At 43.2% G+C, this 19,738-nt stretch overlaps 1 long non-coding RNA gene across 1 annotated transcript in view; it reads right to left on the bottom strand.

Moving 5' to 3' along the window:
• Positions 1 to 382: 382 nt before the first annotated feature.
• Positions 383 to 19,738, bottom strand: part of LOC114809180 — an 82,703-nt gene continuing 63,347 nt past the window's right edge. The window contains exons 2-3 of the long non-coding RNA XR_003756951.2: positions 4,222 to 4,277; positions 383 to 690 (exon numbers count right to left, since the gene is read on the bottom strand). This is a non-coding gene — a long non-coding RNA (uncharacterized LOC114809180). The remainder of the gene's footprint in view (positions 691 to 4,221; positions 4,278 to 19,738) is intronic.

The raw sequence follows: 19,738 nt of genomic DNA, 5'->3' as shown, positions 1-19,738 counted from the left end.
AAGTGTAATTTGGAAAAGCTTAAGGCACACATGTCACACAGAGACAGAGAGAGACAGAGAGAGACAGAGAGAGACAGAGAGAGACAGAGAGAGAGAAGGGAATTCTTTCTTTAGTCATAAATCAGATCAGACAAGTGCAGTAGTTAGGGTGATGGAAAAGATTCTCTTCCAGAGTAAAGATCCTTCCCAGAGATAAGAAACAACAGGAGAGGAAGAAATATGGCCAAGCCAAGGGCTGACCACGAGAACAAAAAATAAAAATAAAAGAGCCACCAATACAAAGTCTTTAGAGGGCTCATTAAGGGAAGACTCACAAGCCACTCATGAGCAGAAGCTTCCTAAGGCCTTGTGGCAGGGGGATGGAAGAGTTGACCTCTCATGGTCCTTGGCTGTCTTCACGGCTTTATTCATTGTCTTAATTTTGCTTTTCCTGCCCAGTCAGAGAGGCAGGGGAGACACAAAAGGGGGTACAGAGGAGAAATGAGAGTTATCAAGACTAGGGGCAGGGGAGCAGGGTTCTTCACAAGGGCCAGCTATACCAGGGAGACTTCGACAGTTTTCCCTGGCTTTTATAGTCTTTTGGCAGGTTCCACTGTCAAGCAGGCAGCATCCAGATTCGGCAGACCAGGAGTGGGAGAGGATATGGGGGCGAAGGCACCTGCAGCTCTCCCCTAGACGAATCACCTGATCCTAGGAAAGAAAGAACAACAACAAAAAAAAAACAAAAAAGAGAGAGAAGAATATTTGAAGGTTGAAGAATTGAAAAGAGTAAAAGAGTCACCTGCTGGAGGAGAGAGAGCCTGGTGGGGAAAGAATAATAGCTACAGGCGAAGCAGCTGCAGAGGAACAGAAGAGCCGACAGCCAGGGAGAGGAGATGGTGAGGCCAGAGATTGTGGGTGAAAGGTACCCAGGAATGGGAGAACCACCCCCCATGCTTCACATAAAACATTGGGGAGTCGTGCGTCTAAGGAGAAGTCATTAACACGGGAAGGAAAGTAGAAGACTTTGTGTAAATGAGGAAGAGGGGTTTGGCTAGGTGGCAGGAATGGGCCCTGTGGAGCTGTGTCCTGGGCGGCATGCTAATGGCATGAGGAAATCCTTCAGGGGAAAAATGCCATACCACAGAGCAAAGAATCTGGGGCTGGTGCCATGAGAGCAGGGTCAAGGGGTTAGTCCCATGAAAATGAGGTCAAGCTTGCTGGAAAGGCCAACCAGGACAAAACCAGTCAACAAATATATTTTCGTATGTCTTTTGAACCAAGGTGTTGGGATTCAAATGGCCCCTTTTTAAATTATTCCTAAACCAAGACCTTTTAAGTCAACAACTTAAATTCCCTCATATTCCTCTTCCTGTGCCTAGTCCACATTGCAGTCATGGAGTAGCAATTTTTGGCAAGGAAGTAGTAAGGAAGTGGATTTCATTGACTGTAACACCTATAACACCTGTCTTCCTCCGGAAGAAGGAGGGTCAGAAAGAGAGATGGGGAGGCTGGTATATTATTTCCAAGGGTGCTATAATTTTAGTTTGTTCACTCCCTGGAATTGATTTAGTCTTTTATATTTGAATGTGCTTCAAACTGACTCTCAATGTTAACAGTTGCAGCAGGCAAATGAGTAACTTCCTTGGGCAGAGGGGAAACAGAGGCATAGGGAAGTCTTGTGATTGACTCCAGATGACTCAACAACTCAGAGGCTAACATAGGATCCTCTGACTGCTACCCGCCATTCTCCAATTAAAATGCGTTGACTCACTCAAGACTCTAACATCCATTCCAGTGTAATACTTAATGAAAGCTCATTCTTTGCCTTTCTTTTTCCCCCCCTCCCTGTTGTTCTGGGAAGCCTAGTGGAAAGAGCACAGGCCCGGAAGGCAATCTATCAGTCAATCTTATTTACTGAGAACTTACCTTGTGCCTCATTGATCATCAGTGGTATTTATTGAGTACTTACTGTGTGCAAAGCATTGTACTGAGCACTTGGTTACACATAGTACAGCTGAGTTGGCAAACACGTTCCCTGCCCAGAATGAGTTTACAGTTTCGCAGGGGAGATGGATATTAAATTAAAGACATGTGCATTGGGGTGAGTAATGGGTATAAATCCAACCGCAAGAGTGGCATGGAAGGAAGATGGAGAAGGGGAAATGAGGGTTTAGTTGGGGAAGGCTTCTTGAAGACAATGTGATTTTAAATAAGACTTTGAAGCAAGTGAGAGTGGTAGTCTGTCAGGCAAGAAGTGGGAGGGAGTTTCAGACCAGAGCAGGCATGGGTGAAGGGTTGGCAAAGAGATAGACTAGGTCAAGGTATGTTAAGTAGGTTGGCATTAGAAGAGCAAAGTGAGCATCCTGAGTTGTACTAGGAAATCAGTGGGAAAGGGCAAGGTGATTGAGTGCTTTCAAGTCAATGATAAGGAGTTTCTGTTTGATATGGCAGTGGGTGGGCAGGCCCTAAATGTTATTGAGTAGTGGGAAGAAGGCATGGATTCTAATCCCAGCTCTACCACTTGCCTGCTATGTGTCCTTGGGTAAGTCACTTTAACTTTTCAGGGTCCTCAGTTTGCTCATCTTATCCCTTAGATTGTGATCCCCATGTAGGGCAGGGATTGTATTGGACCTGATTATCTTTTATCTAGTCTAGGTCTTAGCACAGCTCTTGACATAGAGCAGGGATCTAACAAATACCATAGTTACAGTTGTTATTATCTCCTATTCCCCCAGTATTTTTATGGCTGATTCACAGATCTAGCCACAGGTTCTGACCATTAGACATGACTTCAGATTAAGCAGTTTCACCAGGAAGATGACCAAATCAGATCATGGAAAGTGTTTTCCTTTCTGCTTTTATTTATTGTCTTGCTAGTTTAGATAAGTGGGGGTTAGGAGTTATCCTCACCAGCTGCCTTACCTGGAGCCTTTAACAATCAGGTGAGTATGTAATTAGTTCGTAAGACAATTTAGACTCTCCAGGAAAAAAAGGACTAAGCAATTATCCCATCTGAGGAATGTTGAGCTTTCCCATATAGCATCTAGTATGAAAACTATAAAAAAGTATCACTCACCCACTCCCCAAAATTACTATTTCCATCACCATTCAACAATGCTCACCCACCCGGTTTAAGGCAGGAAATGAGGAAGAGAATTCAGTCCAGGGGAGAGCGGAGGTGATAAATGCCCAAAAGAGAGTCCAGATTGCATTACTTCTAGATGTGACAAGCAATGAGCCTTGGGTCACGAAGATCTCCGGTTGCTTAGCTCATCAGAGAAAATAAATCATTATATGGAAAGTATGTGGTTGGGGATGGGAGAAGAGGAAAAGCAAAAACATAAGAGAAGAAAGACTGTGTTTGCCAACTCCCCTTGGGAGCAACAGATCGGTCTTCAAAGGCCATAAGAATTGGAGCCATATAACTGAGGGTTACATACACACTTTAGTGAGAGTGATCCAAGTATTTTAAGCAAAAAAAAAATCCAAACCATAAAATATTTAGATGAATTAAGCCCAATATCTAGATGGGTCAGATAGCTTGTAGAGAGTCCAAATTATCTGGACAATTTGCTTGCTTAGATGCAAGCACAATGTCCATGGTGTCTACCAACTCTGTTACAATGTACTTTTCCAACCACTTAATACAGTGAGCTGCACAGAGTAATTGCTCAATAAATACAACTGTTTGATGTTTTGCTTGGGATCTAACATATAAGTACACAGTAAATAATATTTCCACTAAACTAATCAGCAGCAGCACAGTTCTCCCAGAATGGACTTTGCTACAGTTTTATTTAACAGGGACTTCCAGCTATGACTCAAGTCAAGGTGCCAGTCTCCCTTTCACAGAAATAATCCAATAGTGGAATATCAGATCTGAATTGACATCTTCCAGGAAGAACAGAGTCCATGGAAGTTGGCTCTGACTTCTCACAAAGCCAGAATGGCTGTCTGTCACTTTTCACCTTGATGGACTACAAGAGTTGGAAGTTGGTTATCCAAATTAAGTGAGACCCAATCCAATTTAAATATTGAAAGTTAGGATAGAACCAAAGAAATGAAGTTGGTCAGCTTGATCAGGAGATGGCCTCATTTTGCTTTAATTATCTGAGCAAATCCTGCTCTAGATAACCAGTCAGTACATGGAGACATGTAGTTCACCAGCTTTCTATTCTTCTACCCAAGAAACAAGACAAGTTCAGACCAAAACAGGTAATAATACAGTCATAACTATACCTGAGAGCTTCCCCTGGAGAGAATTCCAAAAACTCCTGCCAATTATCTCCATCCACCTGTTGGAGAAAAAAGGGCCAGACCCACAAAAGTTCATAGCCCAAAGTCAGGGATTCCCCTCCCCCCACAAACCCTAGATCATCATATCCCAAACAAAAAAAATTCCCACCTTTAATGCCCATTGGAAAAGTCTAAGATTTTCCAACTGCAGGTCAGAAGACCAGAGCAGAGAGTCAGGGCAAAAAAATTTCTGAACAGATAAAATTCATCAAAAATGATCCTAAAAGGTTAAATTTCTCCATCAAAGCGTGGACTCAATCAAGCACTCAGGCTTACGTTCTACTCCCCGTGACTGCTCATTAAATAAGTTCGTGATTGGCTGACAGATCAACCTGCCTTAATTAATCAATCAATTAATCAAGGTATTTATAGAGCTCTCATTGTGTGCAGAGCATTGTACTAAGAGGTTGGAAGAGTACAGTAAAACAGAGTTGGAAGACATGGTCCTGACCACGACAAGCTTACATTCAAGCAGTAGCCATAATTCTGAATTTCCCTTCATCGTTCAAACAATTCAGTGTAGAGAAAGGTAGTGGTCTGATTTGAAAATCTAAGTAAATAGATTGCTATCTTTAATTATCTCAAAATGCCACCCACTGCACCTTTCCCTTGTCTTAAGATGAAAAGTTTAGGAAAACTTTGGTTTTCCTGTATTTCCTGGTATTTGACTATCATTCACTCAATCATATTTACTGAGTGCTTACTGTGTGCAGAACACTGTACTAAGCACTTGGGAGATTACGATAATAACAGTAAACAGAAGCATGGCCTAGTGGATAGAGCATGGACCTGGGAGTCAGAAGGACCTGGATTCTAATGCCAGCTCCACCACGTGCCTGCTCTATGGCCTTGGGCAAGTCACTTCACTTCTCTGTGCCTCAATTACTTCATCTTAAAATAGGGATTGAGAATGTGATCCCTATGAGGAACAGGGATTATGTCCAAACTGATTAACTTCTAACTACCCCAGTACTTAGAACAGTGCCTGGCACACAATAAGCACTTAACAAGTACCATTAAAAAAAAACACCTCATTCCTATACCCAAAGATCTAATAGTCTTTCCTCTCTTTCTGTTTATACCTAAGAAAACCTCAAAACTCTCCAAGCCTTTCAAATCTTTTTGGGGGCAATCCTCAGGTTGGGTATTTCACATCACATAACTACAACCCCCTAAACTATCATTGCTGGGAACAAAAACATCACGCCAGCATGCACAAGGGAAACAGCTTTTTGATTTAAGTATAAACTGTCCAACTAGATAATAGAAAAACTTTTGCTGTTCGACAACTTGAAAGTAGCAAGTGAAGTCTGAGTCAGCCAGCTGCTTTTCAGTGTCTCTTTTATGAATCCAGCGTATCTCAGCTTGCCTTTCACTCCCTGAAAAGTGAGGCATATGTCTGCTTCTACCTTCCATGAACAAAATGAATACTTTAGCCCAGGGCTAGGGATGTGCTCAAAAGTGAAGGGAAAAATGTAAACCAAGCCCCTAAGAAAGAAAAACAATCTTTAGAAATACATTCAGCTGAAGAGCATTAGGAGCAGGAAAGCTGATGTCAAAAAAAAAAAAAACCAGAAGAAAAGAAACTTAAAATGTATGCAATCAACTTTGATACGATATAGTTAAAGAGCACACAAAAGGTTTATACTAACTAATGAATTGATTTAAGCTCCACTAGGTGATATACAATGACATATTATTTATGTAACCTGTAGTTTTCTGTTCACATAGTAATTTTCACCTCCCATCCTGTCAAACAGAAGAAAAGTTTTCACCTTAAATCTTAGATGATGATCAACCAAAATAGCAGGAGAGGATGTATAAATGAAAGTAATTTAGTGAAGTGGGCTTGACTGACAAGTAAAGACAATAAAAGTTATGATAATGTTCGGGATATCAAAGCAAAAACCAGGTGGGCAGACTAGATCAGACAAGTTCTCAAGTAAATCTGAAAGTTGGTCTTCAATGTTGAAGAAAATCCCACAATTTATTTCCAAGCTTAGCGCTCTGTGGGTCAAAAACTGCGTATTAAATGTGGAATACAAAGACTGCCCTTGTTTAACAGCGTATTTATTTTTTGAGGAGTAGAGAAGAAACGTTCTTAACCTTGTTTTATTAATTCCACTTTTTTTTGGTCGATTTGTGTTAGTAGTAAATAGTATTTATGAAGCACTTACTATGTGCCAAAGTACATGGGTGGGAAATAGACGTAGTTCCAGGTTCTGAAGAGGCTCATAATCTAGGTGTTTGTCCTAGTAATATCGGTTCAAGCAAGCAAGAAAGTTTTGTTGAGTTTTAGGTGGCCTAGTGGAAGGAGCACAGGCCTGGTAGTCAGAGGACCTGGGTTCTAATCCCCACTCTACTACTTGCCGCCGTGTGACCTTAGGCAAGTAATCTAACTTCTCTGTGCCTCATTTTCCTCAAATATAATGTTCTTCTCCCCCTCGTACTGTGAACCCCATGTGGGACAGGAACTGTTTCCAACCTGATTATCTTGTTTCTACCTCAGTGCTTAGTAGTGTCTGGGCAATAATAAGTGAATAAGAAATGCAACAATAATAATTATAGCAAAACCTTTTATGTTTGCTTCTAACCATGCAGCGGTATTTTATTTGGGTGGTTTGGATCATGGAAGTGGTACCAGTTAAGGAAGTTTCAAACTCTTCATTGAGATTGAAGATAACTCCGATTAGAAAGAATGAAGAATTTCACAAAGGGAATTCATTCTCAGAACACCTTCTCTGAACTTCCTCTGGTATTATGCCATTCATCTGACAAGTGTGGAAGAATAACCCTAAAATTTTAGCCCAGGGACACCCTAATGGCACCAGGCTTAGAACTTCCCTTCCTACCATGGTGAAAACCCAAATCAGGCATCAGTGGTTTTCAAGTCCAATTTACTTACTGGGTGGCCTAGTGCAAAACACTTCACCTCTTTGTATCTCAGTTTCCCCTTGTGCAAAATGGGTATAATAAGGCTGACCTCCTTTGCAGGCAGGGATGTTGTAATTTTAATGAGTTAATGTTGGTGAAACACTTTGAGAGTCCTAGATGAAAGGTGCTACATAAGTGGAAAGTCCTCCTATTATTGTTATTATACACACACACACACACACACACATAGACACAACTTGTGCTTCATGGGATTTGTATTGTACTTCAAACACAGTGCAGGTGGGCTGCAGGAATTGCTCTTTAATCCAAGTTTTGGCAGGGGATGAGGGGCAACTAAGCTACTGAGGGGCTCCGGGGGGTGAGATGGCTGAGAACAGAAGAGACAAGGAAAACATGAAGGACACAGCCCAAGAAATTCCAACCTGCTGGCAGGCTTGGGCAGTCTGGCCAAGACAGTCTCTGTCTTTGTTGTTGCTGTTGTTGTTGGTAAAGAGAGAGAACTACAAAGGAGCAGGAGGGATATAGGGTGTCTATCCCACAAACACTCAACTTTGTTTTGTTTCTTCATTGGGTTCCAGGAATAATATAAACTACTGCTAATAATAACAATAATAACTGTAATATTTGTTAAGCGCTGTGTGCTAAGTGCCGGGCTACATACAAGATCATCAGGTCAGACACAGTCTCTGTCCCGCATGGGGCTCACAGTCTATGGGGGAGGGAGAACAAATACTGAATCCCCATTTAACAATTGAGGAACCTGAGACACCGAGACATTAAGTGACTTATCCAAGGTCACACAGCAGGCAAGTGGAGAAGCAGGGATTACAACCAGGCTGCCCCGAAGGCTCCACAGCATCATGGGTTCCAGTTTCATCCTTTCTCAGACCACCACAGAAGTTTTTTTTGTTTTGTTTTGTTTTCCCCTAGGTGGGACTGGGGAGACTAGTCATCCAGTTCTAAACCAGACTGTCTAGTTTTCAGCTGGTCTGCTGGACATTTATATGTCTGGACTTTTATTTGAAGCAGCCAGCCTCCCTCATTATCAATCGGTCAATCAACCCATCAGTGGAATTAACTGAGCACCAACTGCGTGTAGAACACTGAGCTAAGCCCTAAGAAGAGTATAATACAATTGAATTGGTACACATGATCCTGGCACTCATGGAGTTGAATTCTGCAGTTCCAAAGTGGCACTTGAGTTTGCCGGGATGTGGGAGAGGAACACAGAAAACAGCAGAGCTGGGACTCAAACCTGGTTCTCCAGACTCCCAAGTCTAGGCTCTATCCAGAAGGCCACACTGCACCTCTAATCACTGTGTTTGCCAGGGGGCTCACTATCTTTGACTCAAGGGTCCCCAAAAGAGTGGGCCATGGAAAGTCCCACCCCATTACTCTTATCCACACCTAGACCAGTCAGGATCAGGGTCATGTAGGCTCCCTACCCTGGGTGTAAAGTACTATGAGGTCTCCTTGGGCCTAGCATTTAGTCTGAATGCCTAAATGGCTGATTACAGAGGTACAACATTCCCCAGGTGAATCTGGAGGACTATTTTTTAAGCAGAAAGGACAAGTCGAAAGCTTGGAGTCCTGTTTCTAATGACTACTAAGCTTAGAATGGGCTGAAAATTCAAGTAGGCAACAGTTGCCTCTTTACTCATAATCATGATGGTATTTGTTAAGCGCTTACTGTGTGTCAAGCACTTTTCTAAGTGCTGGGGTAGATACAAGATAATCAGGTTGGACACAGTCCCTGTCCCACATGGGGCTCACAGTCTTAATCTCCATTTTACAGATGAGGTAACTGAGGCCCGGAGAATAATAATAATAATGGCATTTTTTAAGCACTTACTATGTGCCAAACACTGTTCTAAGCACTGGGAAATGAAGTGACTTGCCCAAGGTCACACAGGAGACAAGTGGTGGAGCCAGAATTAGCACCCAGATCCTTCTGACTCCTAGATTCATCCTCTACCTACTAGGCCAAGGTGTTTCTCATCTTCAGTGGTTTTAAATCATGAATGAGGAAAATAAACCCACTCCCTAGATGCCATTCACCTTTACTTACCCACCCACATTACATAACTAAAAAGAAAGTAGGTATTTTGTCCTTGGGGCTCACCCCGGACTCCAGTCAACTGAAACATACACATAATGTCTGCAATATCTTTTAAAACAAAACTCAAGGAATTGCAAGGTCGAAAATATGAAGTGCGGTTGCTGAAATAACACCCTGAGCATTGATATAGTAGCAGACTGCCCATCTGGTGTTAGTATTCTGTACTGCAGCCAAACTGCCCTAGGACTAGATGGAACCTACTCCCATTCCCAGCCCATTGGATAGAGCTTTTCTTAAGAGCCAAGCATCTCTTGGAACCTACTCTACCATTAATCACTGTCAGTGGCCCCTAACTGTGGGACTGTCCCGATGATTTGAACCTCTCGAAAGGGAGGGGGAATGCAAGGAGGTGGTGCATGGACAAGGAGAGATTCTTATGCGTTAAAATCGCATTTACACTGCCATAGACACCCAGCTTAAACAGAGAAAATCTTCCAAGAAGCATATCAAAAGGCAACAAGCTAAGAAGCAAATTCCTTCCATTCATTAGGCAGAAGCAAGAGCCAGGATGGAATAATACTTGTGATGAAATGATGGGTGTTTTAAAAGTGGATTTTTTCAAGTATTGGTCCTGTTTCTGGGCTTTACAAACAGTGTTCCCTTTTCATTAAAATCTCTAGAATAAGCCACACCGCGCATAGGCAGTGTCTATGGAGGGCAAACTTAGCCACGTGTTTAAAAAGTTTCCCAGAATCCACGTGGGTCTGAATACTGAATAACCTGAATCCTGAGCCAGCTCAAGATGAGGATCTTGGTTTAACCAGGTCTTTTATAACGTGTGTTTTCACTACACGTTTCAGATAGAATGCTATGCAGGAAGTAGAGAACATTCTTCTGACAATGCCTGTACTTCGGGGTAAAAGATACAGAGTTGGAAGGAATGGCTTCATGCGTGCACATGGGGTCAATCAGAAGATGCAATCCTTGCATCAAGTAGTGACTGTAATACAGAGTAAGCACCTTGTGAGCAAGAAATACATCACTTGCTCATTTTTTTACTCCCCAGCCACACACGCACTCAGGTGAATTTCACCATTGGTGGTGTCATTTTCAGTTACAAAGAACTATCATATAGATATTTTTTTCCATGAAATCATGTCAGAGGGTTTCTACAATACCACCTAAAAGACTTAAGGCCTAAATGTATGGAGCACGGGCCTGGGAATCAGAAGGACCTGCTTTCTAATCCTATCTCCATCACCTGTCTGCTACATGATCTTGGGCGAAGTCACTTAATTTCTCTGTGCCGCAGTTCCCTCATCTGTAAAAGGGGATTAAAACTGCATCCAACCTGATTACCTTGTATCTACCCCAGCACTTAGAATAGTAAATGCTTAACAAATATTATTATTATTATTATTGTTAATAAGGGAGAGCCAGGAAGTGCCCAGGACTTGCCAACAAAGCTCCCCATTGCTCCTGGCCCCTGACTTGATATGACCAGCAAGTCCCCTACCTCCAGGGCTCAGTGGTGTGGCAAAGAGCTTGAGTGGCAGGATCATGGCAGTGTTTTATTCATCTGCAACAGCATCTATGTACATATTCATTCATTCTATCAATCATATAGTGAGTGTTTACTGTGTGCAGCGCACTGTACTAAGTGCTTGGGAAAGTTCAATACGACAATAAACAGTGACAATCTCTGTCCACATGAGCTTACAGTCTAGAGAGCTTACGTATGTGTGAGCCCATGTGTGTCTGGATGGATGTCTATATATTTCCCCTGCTCTCCATCCTCCTATTCCATTTTGTGTCCTGATCTCCATCCTCCTAATTCTCCCCACCTCTCTCTCTCTCTCTCTTTCCCTTGCAACAAGCCAGTGATACCACCCCCATCACAGTCTAAGAGGGAGAATAGGTATTAAATCCCCATTTTGCATTTGACAGAACTAAGGCACAGAGAAGTTAAGTGACTTGCCCAAAATTACCCAGCAGGCAGAACCAGGATTAGAACCTAGGTCTTTTGACCCCCAGGCCCAAGCTCTTTCCCAAAGGCCACTCTGCTTCCCAAGACTTAGTTATGTCTACTAACTCTTTGGTAGTCACCCAAGAGTTTAGTACAGTGCTCTACACACAATCGTCATTCAGTGAATACCAATGCTTTGTTGCTTGGGAGAAAGAGCAAAGCATGAACTTGGGGAGAAAAAACAAAAGAAAGAAAACCACCTATGAAGTCCCCCACCCTGAGCCAGAAAGAAATTCAAGTCACTCCCTAGAGGAGTAGCCAAAAGAGCAGCTGAATGGAAAGGTCACATTAAAGCAGGATCACTGTGTCATGATTTCATTCAGAAGATGATTCAGGTGGCAGGGGGAAGACCAGGAGAAAAGCCAAGGCAATATGATCAGTCCCTCAGGTGAGCGAGACCGAAAGAACAAGAACAGGGTGTGGGGGATACCCAGATTACATCCTGCCTGCCCTCCCTCCCCCTCCCTCCGTCCGGGAGGCTTTCACGTCCTGGGCTTCAGGAACTGGAGCTAGATAGGAATGAGGTGATCAAGTGAGTTGCTGAAGCACAGTAAGAGAGACCTAGGAACTGGCCAGTGCAAACCGCTTCATAAAGCTCTCCCTAACTCGTCCCCAGGATGACCCCTGGGAGTTGGGAATCAGTCTTACCAACAAGGAAGCGAAGGCAAGGGGTGTGGAGTTGGGGGAGGCAGTTGGGGGGGAGGGAGATGGAAGGTGACTCAGAGTGACACAGCAAGCCAACAGCCGTGCCAGGATTAGAGCTCAGATGTTCCTGGCTTCTAATACCCAGATGAGGTCACTAGACCTCTCTTGGGGTAAAGGAAGGAAATCCCTGAATGGCCCCTTCTAAGTGCATCTAAAAATATGAGAACCACTTACAACCTTTTTTCCCCCAGGGTCGAAAGAGGGGAGGGTCATCAGAACTCTTAAGATCTCCTTGTTTGCTTCACTAGAATTGCAGGCTGCTTTTCAGCCAGCAGCCAAGCCTAGGCCTTGGTTGATTCTGGAGCTAGTACTGCTTTTCCTCACGGTGTCCCGTAGACAGGGGGATTGCTGGGTTGACCCCAAGGAACTCTTTCTCCTCTCCAGGACAATATCATGCCCAGCTGCAGGAACTGGAGCCCTGGTTCTTCCTTCTCTCCTCCACAACCACCCTACATACCAGTATGAGAAATCCTGTCAGAAATCTTCCAAAATTGCATCAGTATTGTACACTTTAATATCTAACTCCCTAGAGAGAGGGACAGGGTTGGGTGTTGGGGAAAAAGAGAGAGAGGGAGGGATAGAGAGAAAGAAGGAAAGAGACAGAAAGGGAGGGAAAGAGGGAGAGAGAGAGGAAGGAGTAAAGAGGGAGCATCAAGAGAGAGAAGGAAGTGGGATAGAAAGAGAAAGAGAGAGGGTTGGAAAGAGAGGGAAATAATGATAATTCGTATTTGTTAAGCACTTACTATATGCTAAGCATTTCACTAAGTGCTGGAGTAGATACCTGGTAATCAAGTCAGACACAGTTCCTAACCCTCATGGAACTATGGAGAAAGAAGGAACAGAAGGAGAAGAAGAAAAAGAGAGAGGAGAGAGAGAAGGAGAGGGAGGAAAAGAGGAAGAGAAAGAAAGGGAGATGGGGGAAATGTGGAAAAGAGAATTAGAGGAGAAAAAGAGATAGGGGAGGGAGAGAGAAGGAGAAGCTGAGGTGTTAAGTTGTATCTTGGGGGAGAGAAGAGAGAGAGCGCACACCAGGTGCAGGACTGAGGTGTCAAGCCAGGTCCCAGGGAAGCCGCCAGAACCCCAGGGCACAGCCCCATTTCTTACATAAAGTCTTGAGAGAGCCGTAGCACAAACAGGGTTTTGGCTTTCAAGGCCCCTACGGTAGCAAACAGCCTGCTGCTGTATTTACCTTTCTTGGGAGGATGAAGGCCCCAGTCAAGCCTGCCAGGAGTTTGAACCTGCGGTGATTAAGAAGTGCATTTGCCAAAATTGTTACTGCTGCTGCTCCCAAGACCACTAAAAGCGAAGCTGCCTATTCATTTCTAGGACTTTTTTTTTCTACCCTCTCCTCAACCAAATTAATACCTATGGACAGCGAAAACACAGATCTTAGTTGAAGGCAAAACAAACTCTCAAACCACGAATAATTAAATATTATGCTTTTTGCCTTTAGAGTATTCAGGCACCTTCCATTTTCTAAAAGCATTTTTTTTCCAATCCTTTCTATAGACTTTCAAGAAACCTGCCCAGGAATTAAAAGCAATCTGGAGGCTTTGCAAAATAAGAAAAATCATTGGCTACTACTTCAAGAAATTTTTCTGAATTGCAAGGATTTTTACAAGTTCAGGTTGTGTGTATTGGCCATTGGGAACTCAGATCCAGTTTCTCTCCCAGACCATGTGCTGTTTAGACCCCTTTCCTCAGGAAAAGTCACGCAAAAATTGGTTGCATTTGAACCTTCTGCCCAGGTGTACTGGACACCTCTAGAAACTGTGGTGCTGATGAAGAGGAACTAGCTTACAGATCTTCAGCAATTTCCCTTCACCAGAGTCAGACTTCTGGATGTCTATTTCCCTGGATTTCGTTACCCTATTTATTTTGTTCGTTACCCTATTTATTCTGTTCGTTACCCTATTTATTTTCTTAATGAATTGTACATCGCCTTGATTCTATTTAGTTGCCATTGTTTTTACGAGATGTTCTTCCCCTTGACGCTGTTTATTGCCATTGTTCTTGTCTGTCCGTCTCCCCCGATTAGACTGTAAGCCCGTCAAACAGCAGGGACTGTCTCTATCTGTTGCCGACTTGTTCATCCCAAGCGCTTAGTACAGTGCTCTGCACATAGTAAGCGCTCAATAAATACTATTGAATGAATGAATATTTCAATGGAAAGAGGTCCTAATTTAGGGACAACCTAAGATGTTAAAGCAGTGTTTGTGTTTCCCACTAACTCCAAGCAACAGCAAAATCACAGTGTAAAATCTTGACAGATGAACTAGAAATAAGAGTGGTGTATGGAAGTAGTGTGGCCAAGTGGAAAGATCAAGGGCCTGGGAGTCAGAGGACTTGGGTTCTGATTCTTTGTCACTTACCTGCAGTGTGATGCTGGGCAAATCACTGGCTATTCTATGCCTTAGGTACCTCATCTGTAAAATGGCAATTAAATACCTCTTCTCCCTCTCCCTTAGACTGTGAGTCCCATTTGGGACAGGGACTGTGACTAACCTGATTATCTTGTCTCTAACCCAGTGCTTTAGTACAGAACTTGGAACACAGCAAGCACTTGACAGATATTACTATTGTTATTATTACAGCAATTGTCCTTTTTAATCCAATCAATGTAGACAGTCCATCAGGAACTTCTGGGCTCCCAAAAAGACTATTCCTCATTAGTAGGGATTTTTGCCTAAATTGTCTGAAATCTACCTCTGCTGTTCACTTTTCAGAAAGAGAGACAGACAGAAAATTAAAGAGGGAGGGAAGAGAGAAAGGACAAAGAGACATCTCCATAATTAATTTCTTTCCATTTTCTCTCCCTGTCTCTATATTGAGGAAAATGAAAACTGTGCTTTCTATACTTATACTATGTCTTAATTTGGAGGAAATATAACCTAACTGAAAGTCAGGCCACTATGTCAATGACAATAATAATAATAATTGTGGTATTCATTAAGCACTTAGTATACACCCTTCACCATACTAAGTGCTGGGTAGATAAAAGATAACCAGTTCATCCTCAGTTCTTGTCCCCCTCAGGACTCACAGTGTAAGGGGGAGGGAGGAGGGGAGCTAATTTGCATTTTATAGCTGAGGAAACTGAGGCACAGGGAAGCCAAGCTATAAACTCAAGGTCAAGTGGCAACAACAGGCAAGTGGCAGTGCTGGGATTAGGACCCAGCTGCCCTGACTCATAGACCCAGACTTTTTCCACTAGGCCAGGTTGCTCTCTTCTTTGGTAAATTGAAAAACAGACCATCCTGGGGCTAGGGCTGAGTAAGGCACAGTTGGTTGCACCTCTTGTTTTCTAAAGAAACAATCTCCTCCATTTTCCCTCCAAAACTGTCCTTCTCATTCAAGGAAAGCACCAGAGACTGCAAAGTTCACATATGAGTGTGTGTGTATGTGTGTGTGTACTAAGAAAATGCCAAGGGACTTACTGTCGCAGCCACACCTTGCACACAAACATGTGTGTATGTGTGTGTGTGTATGTGTGTGCACGTGTTTGTGTGTGTGTGTCCTTGTCTCATTCCTTAAGAAACTTTGGCTCCAGGAGTCGTGTCAGGCTCCAGACTAAACTTAAGGTCTCCTGAGCTGAAGTGCTATTCAGTGTCCTTAAGTCTGTGAGATTTGAACCCCAAACAGGCTCTATATCCAGCTCCTTGAAGAGTCGCATCAGCTCCAGTTATGGTACAAACCTATTATCGAATGACAAGTTCTAGAACAAAGTCAGTCTCCTGCATCGAAGCTGCATTCACCTCAGTGCAGCGATGCTGGATAAGACACATAGAAAAGCAGCATAGTCTAGTAGATAGAGCACCAGTCTGGAAGTCAGAAGGACCGGGATTCTAATTTGGATTCTAAGTGACTTTGGGCAAGTCACTTCACTTCTCTGTGTCTCACTTACCTCATCTGTAAAATGGGGATTAAGACGGTGAGTCCCTGTAGGACAGGGACTGTGTCCAACCTGATTAGCTTTTATCTACCCCTGTGCTTAAAACAGTGTTTGACACATAGTAAGTGCTTAAAAATGCCATAATTAAATTATAATGTATTATTATTAAGGACCTGGGTTCTAACCCCAATTCCTCCACTTGTCTGCTGTGTGACCTTGGGAAAGTCACCTAACTTCTCTGTGAGCCAGTTACTTCACCTTTAAAATGGGGATTCAGACTGTGAGCTCCAGATGGGACATGGATTGGGTCCAACCTGATTTGCTTGTATCTAACCCAGTGCTAAGTACATTCCCAGGCACATAGTAAGTGCTTAACACATAGTGTAAAAAAAGATACACGAGTCGAATAAAAAACAGCAGGATACCCAAACGACTGCTGGATGAAAAGCTGAAATTGGAAAACTGAAAGCCAAGAGGACACAGGAAACATTTTAAGGACATAGCTACAATGATCCTTCAAGTGCTTGTTATATCCCAACTGGACTACTGCATCAGGCTCCTTGCTGATCTCCCTGACTCCAGTCTTTCCCACTTCAGACCATACTTCACTCTGCTGCCCAGATCATTCTAAATTATCACCCTGCACTCATCTCTCCTCTCCTCTCCTCAAAACCCTTCCAGTGGTTACCCATTTCTCCTCACTTCAACTAAAAATTTCTGACCATTGGCTTCTAGCAACTAATCAGCTCTCTCCCTCCTAGAGAAGCAGCGTGGCTCAGTGGAAAGAGCCTGGGCTTGGGAGGCAGAGGTCATGGGTTCTAATCCCAGCTCCGCCACTTGTCAGCTGTGTGACTTTGGGCAAGTCACTTCACTTTTCTGTGCCTCAGTTACCTCAACTGTCAAATGGGGATGAAGACTGTGAGCCCCACGTGGGACAACCTGATGACCTTGGATCTCCCCCCAGTGCTTAGAACAGTGCTTGGCACAGAGTAAGCGCTTAAAAAATACTATCATTATTATTATTATTACTGATCATCAGTCCTCTCCCACTACACACCAGCTCATGCTCTTCACTCCTTTCAAACCAACCAGTCAATCATGCCTCATTCTCATCTCTCTCACCCCTGCCTTATTTCTTGCTCCCCCCTTCCTTTCTGCCTGGAACACCCTCCCACTTCACATTCTGAAAACCACTCTTCTCCCTACTTTCAAAGTTCTTCTGAAATCACGCCTCCACCAGGAGGCCTTCTCTGATGTATCTCTCATTTCCCCATCCTAGTTCCTCCACTCTATTGCCACTTCAGCACTTCCGCATTAAGCACTTGAACATACACACACACACACAGCACTTAAATACGTATCTTTTTACTCTGTTGCTTCCTACTTGTAATTTATTTTAATATCTTTCTTCCCCCTAGGTTGCAAGCTCTTTGAGGGCAGGGATCATTTCAAATAATTCTGTCATATTCTCCCAAGTGCTTATTATGGTGCTCTGTGCCCAATAGGTGCTCAATAAATTATAATGATTAAGAGGAATGCAGCGTGCAAGCTGTGGGGAAAGGAGAAGGGAGGGGATGGGTAGGAGGGCCTACTTTAGGCATTTGGCTGCCCTGATACAATTGCCCCTCTCTATGTTTCCCCACTCACTCTTCAAGAACCTCGAGCAGTTAGCCATACACCTCAAACAGAAACCCTTTACAATCAGCTTTAAAGCAGTTGATCATCTTGCCCCCTCTTACCTCATTTCACTGCTCTCCTACTACAACTCAGTCCACACACTTCATTCTTCTACTGCCAACCTATTCACTCTGCCTCTATCTCATCTATTATACCACCTTCCTCTCATCCAGGTACTCTTTCTGGCCTGGAATACCTTCCCTTTTCATATCCGACAATCACTCTTCCCACCTTCAAAGCTTTATTGAAGGCCCTTCTCCTCCAAGAGGCCTTCCCAGATTAAGCCTTCATTTCCTCTTTTCCCACTCCCTTCTTTGTCACCCTGACTTGCTCCCTTTATTCACCTCTTCCCCCCCAGCCTGCACCATCCCACAACACTTATGTACATATTAGTAATTTATTTTTATTAATGTCTGTTTCCCCCTCTAGACTGTAAGCTGGTTGTGGGCAGGAAATGTGTTTGTTTTATTGTAAAGCACTGTCTATATGCCAGGCACTGTTCTAAACACTGGGGTAGGTACAAGTAATTTGGGGTGGAAAAGGTCCCTTTCCCACACTGGGCTCACAATTTCAATCCCCACTTTACAGATGAGGTAACTGAAGCATGGAGAAGTGAAGTTACTTGCCTAAAGTCACACAGCTGACAAGTGGTGGAGCTGGGATTAGAACTCACGACCTCTGACTCCCAAGCCTGTGTCCTCTCTACTAAGCCACGCTGCTAGCCACTATGCCATGCTGCTTCTCATGTTGTGTTGTGTTCTCATATTGTTGTGTTGTACTCTCCCAACTGCTTAGTACAGCATTCTGGACACAGTAAGTGCTCAGTAAATTCGATTGATTGAATCTCCCCCCATTCTTCATGATGTCATTATGTTATATTGTAATTATAATAATAATAATTATGGTATTTGTTAATGATGTCATATAGGAGTCTGTGCCAACCTCCCAAATCTAGAGTGTTTCTCCAGGGTTATCTTTAGGCGCCCAGTCTTGCTCTGGAGCTGTTATATAACCCCTCCACATACACACCCCAGGTGTCTTTAAAAACAGGTACCATTTCCAACTCCAGTGGAGGGAAACTGGGTTCTTTCAAATTTCTGGCTGCCTCTGCAGCTCAGCAACTCACTCTGCCATAGTGCCCTGACACAGCTGTAATTCTCAATTGCTGTCTGCAGTTAATGCTGACAATCCCACTGGAGAAAAGACCATATCTTAGGTTCTAAAAGCCATATTTAAAAAGTCCCTCAGAAATAATAAGCAATGTCTACACGAAAGTCCGGAAAGCAGTGGATAGAGCATGGGCCTGGGAGTCAGAAGCACCTGGGTTCTAATTTTGGTTCCACCACCTGTCTGCTGTGTGACCTTAAGCAAGTCACTTAACTTCTCTATGCCTCAGTTATCTCATCTGTAAAATGGGGATTAGGACTGTGAGTCCCATGCGGGACATGGACTGTTTACAACCTAACTAGCTTGTATCTATCCCAGTGCTTAGTAAAGCACCTGGCAACTAAAACACACTCAAGAAATACCATTAAAAAACCCCCAAAGTTTTAGGTATTTAATCTATTTTAATGTTTTCCTCCTCTTGGAGACTGCAAACTTCTTGTGGGCAGGGATCACATCTACCAAATCTGTTTTTATATACTTTCCCAAATGTTGAGTACAGTGCTCTGCATACAACTGCTCAATAAATACCCCTGATGGACTGAAAAATCCGGATTTCATCTCACGCATTTAATTACCCAAAAATAGCTAAGCTTCAGGGAGCGCGAAGCCATATAAAATGTATGATTCTGGTAGTGACAGCACCGCCTCATGTTACCTCTAAGTCTTATTTTCCATAATGTGATTTAATCTCTTGTCATGTCCCATCATGAAGGAAAAGTGAGAAAACTGCAAGCCCAGGAGGCAAAAGAGGCTCAGGGAAAGTTTCTGGAATTCGGAACGTGGCAATCAGAGGAACCCAGCAATTCAACTGCAGGCTTAGTTTTCTATCCTGCAACCATGAAAAAACCATAAGTGGCACTATGTTTATGGGAATTTACCAGCTCCTCTTAGTGCTCTAGCTCTTCTCTTGCAAGGACTCTTTTTATGTTTATGGGAATTCACCAGTTCCTGGTTAAACCTCACCTGGCATGAAGATCAAACCTTAGGTGTTCTAGCTCCTCTCTTGCAAGGGCTCTTTTTATTTCTGGGTGGGTGAATG

The sequence above is a fragment of the Ornithorhynchus anatinus genome, chromosome 2 (genome assembly GCF_004115215.2).
Source record: "Ornithorhynchus anatinus isolate Pmale09 chromosome 2, mOrnAna1.pri.v4, whole genome shotgun sequence".
NCBI classification, from domain to species: Eukaryota; Metazoa; Chordata; class Mammalia; order Monotremata; family Ornithorhynchidae; genus Ornithorhynchus; species Ornithorhynchus anatinus.
This window is presented reverse-complemented; position numbering and strand designations above follow the sequence as displayed.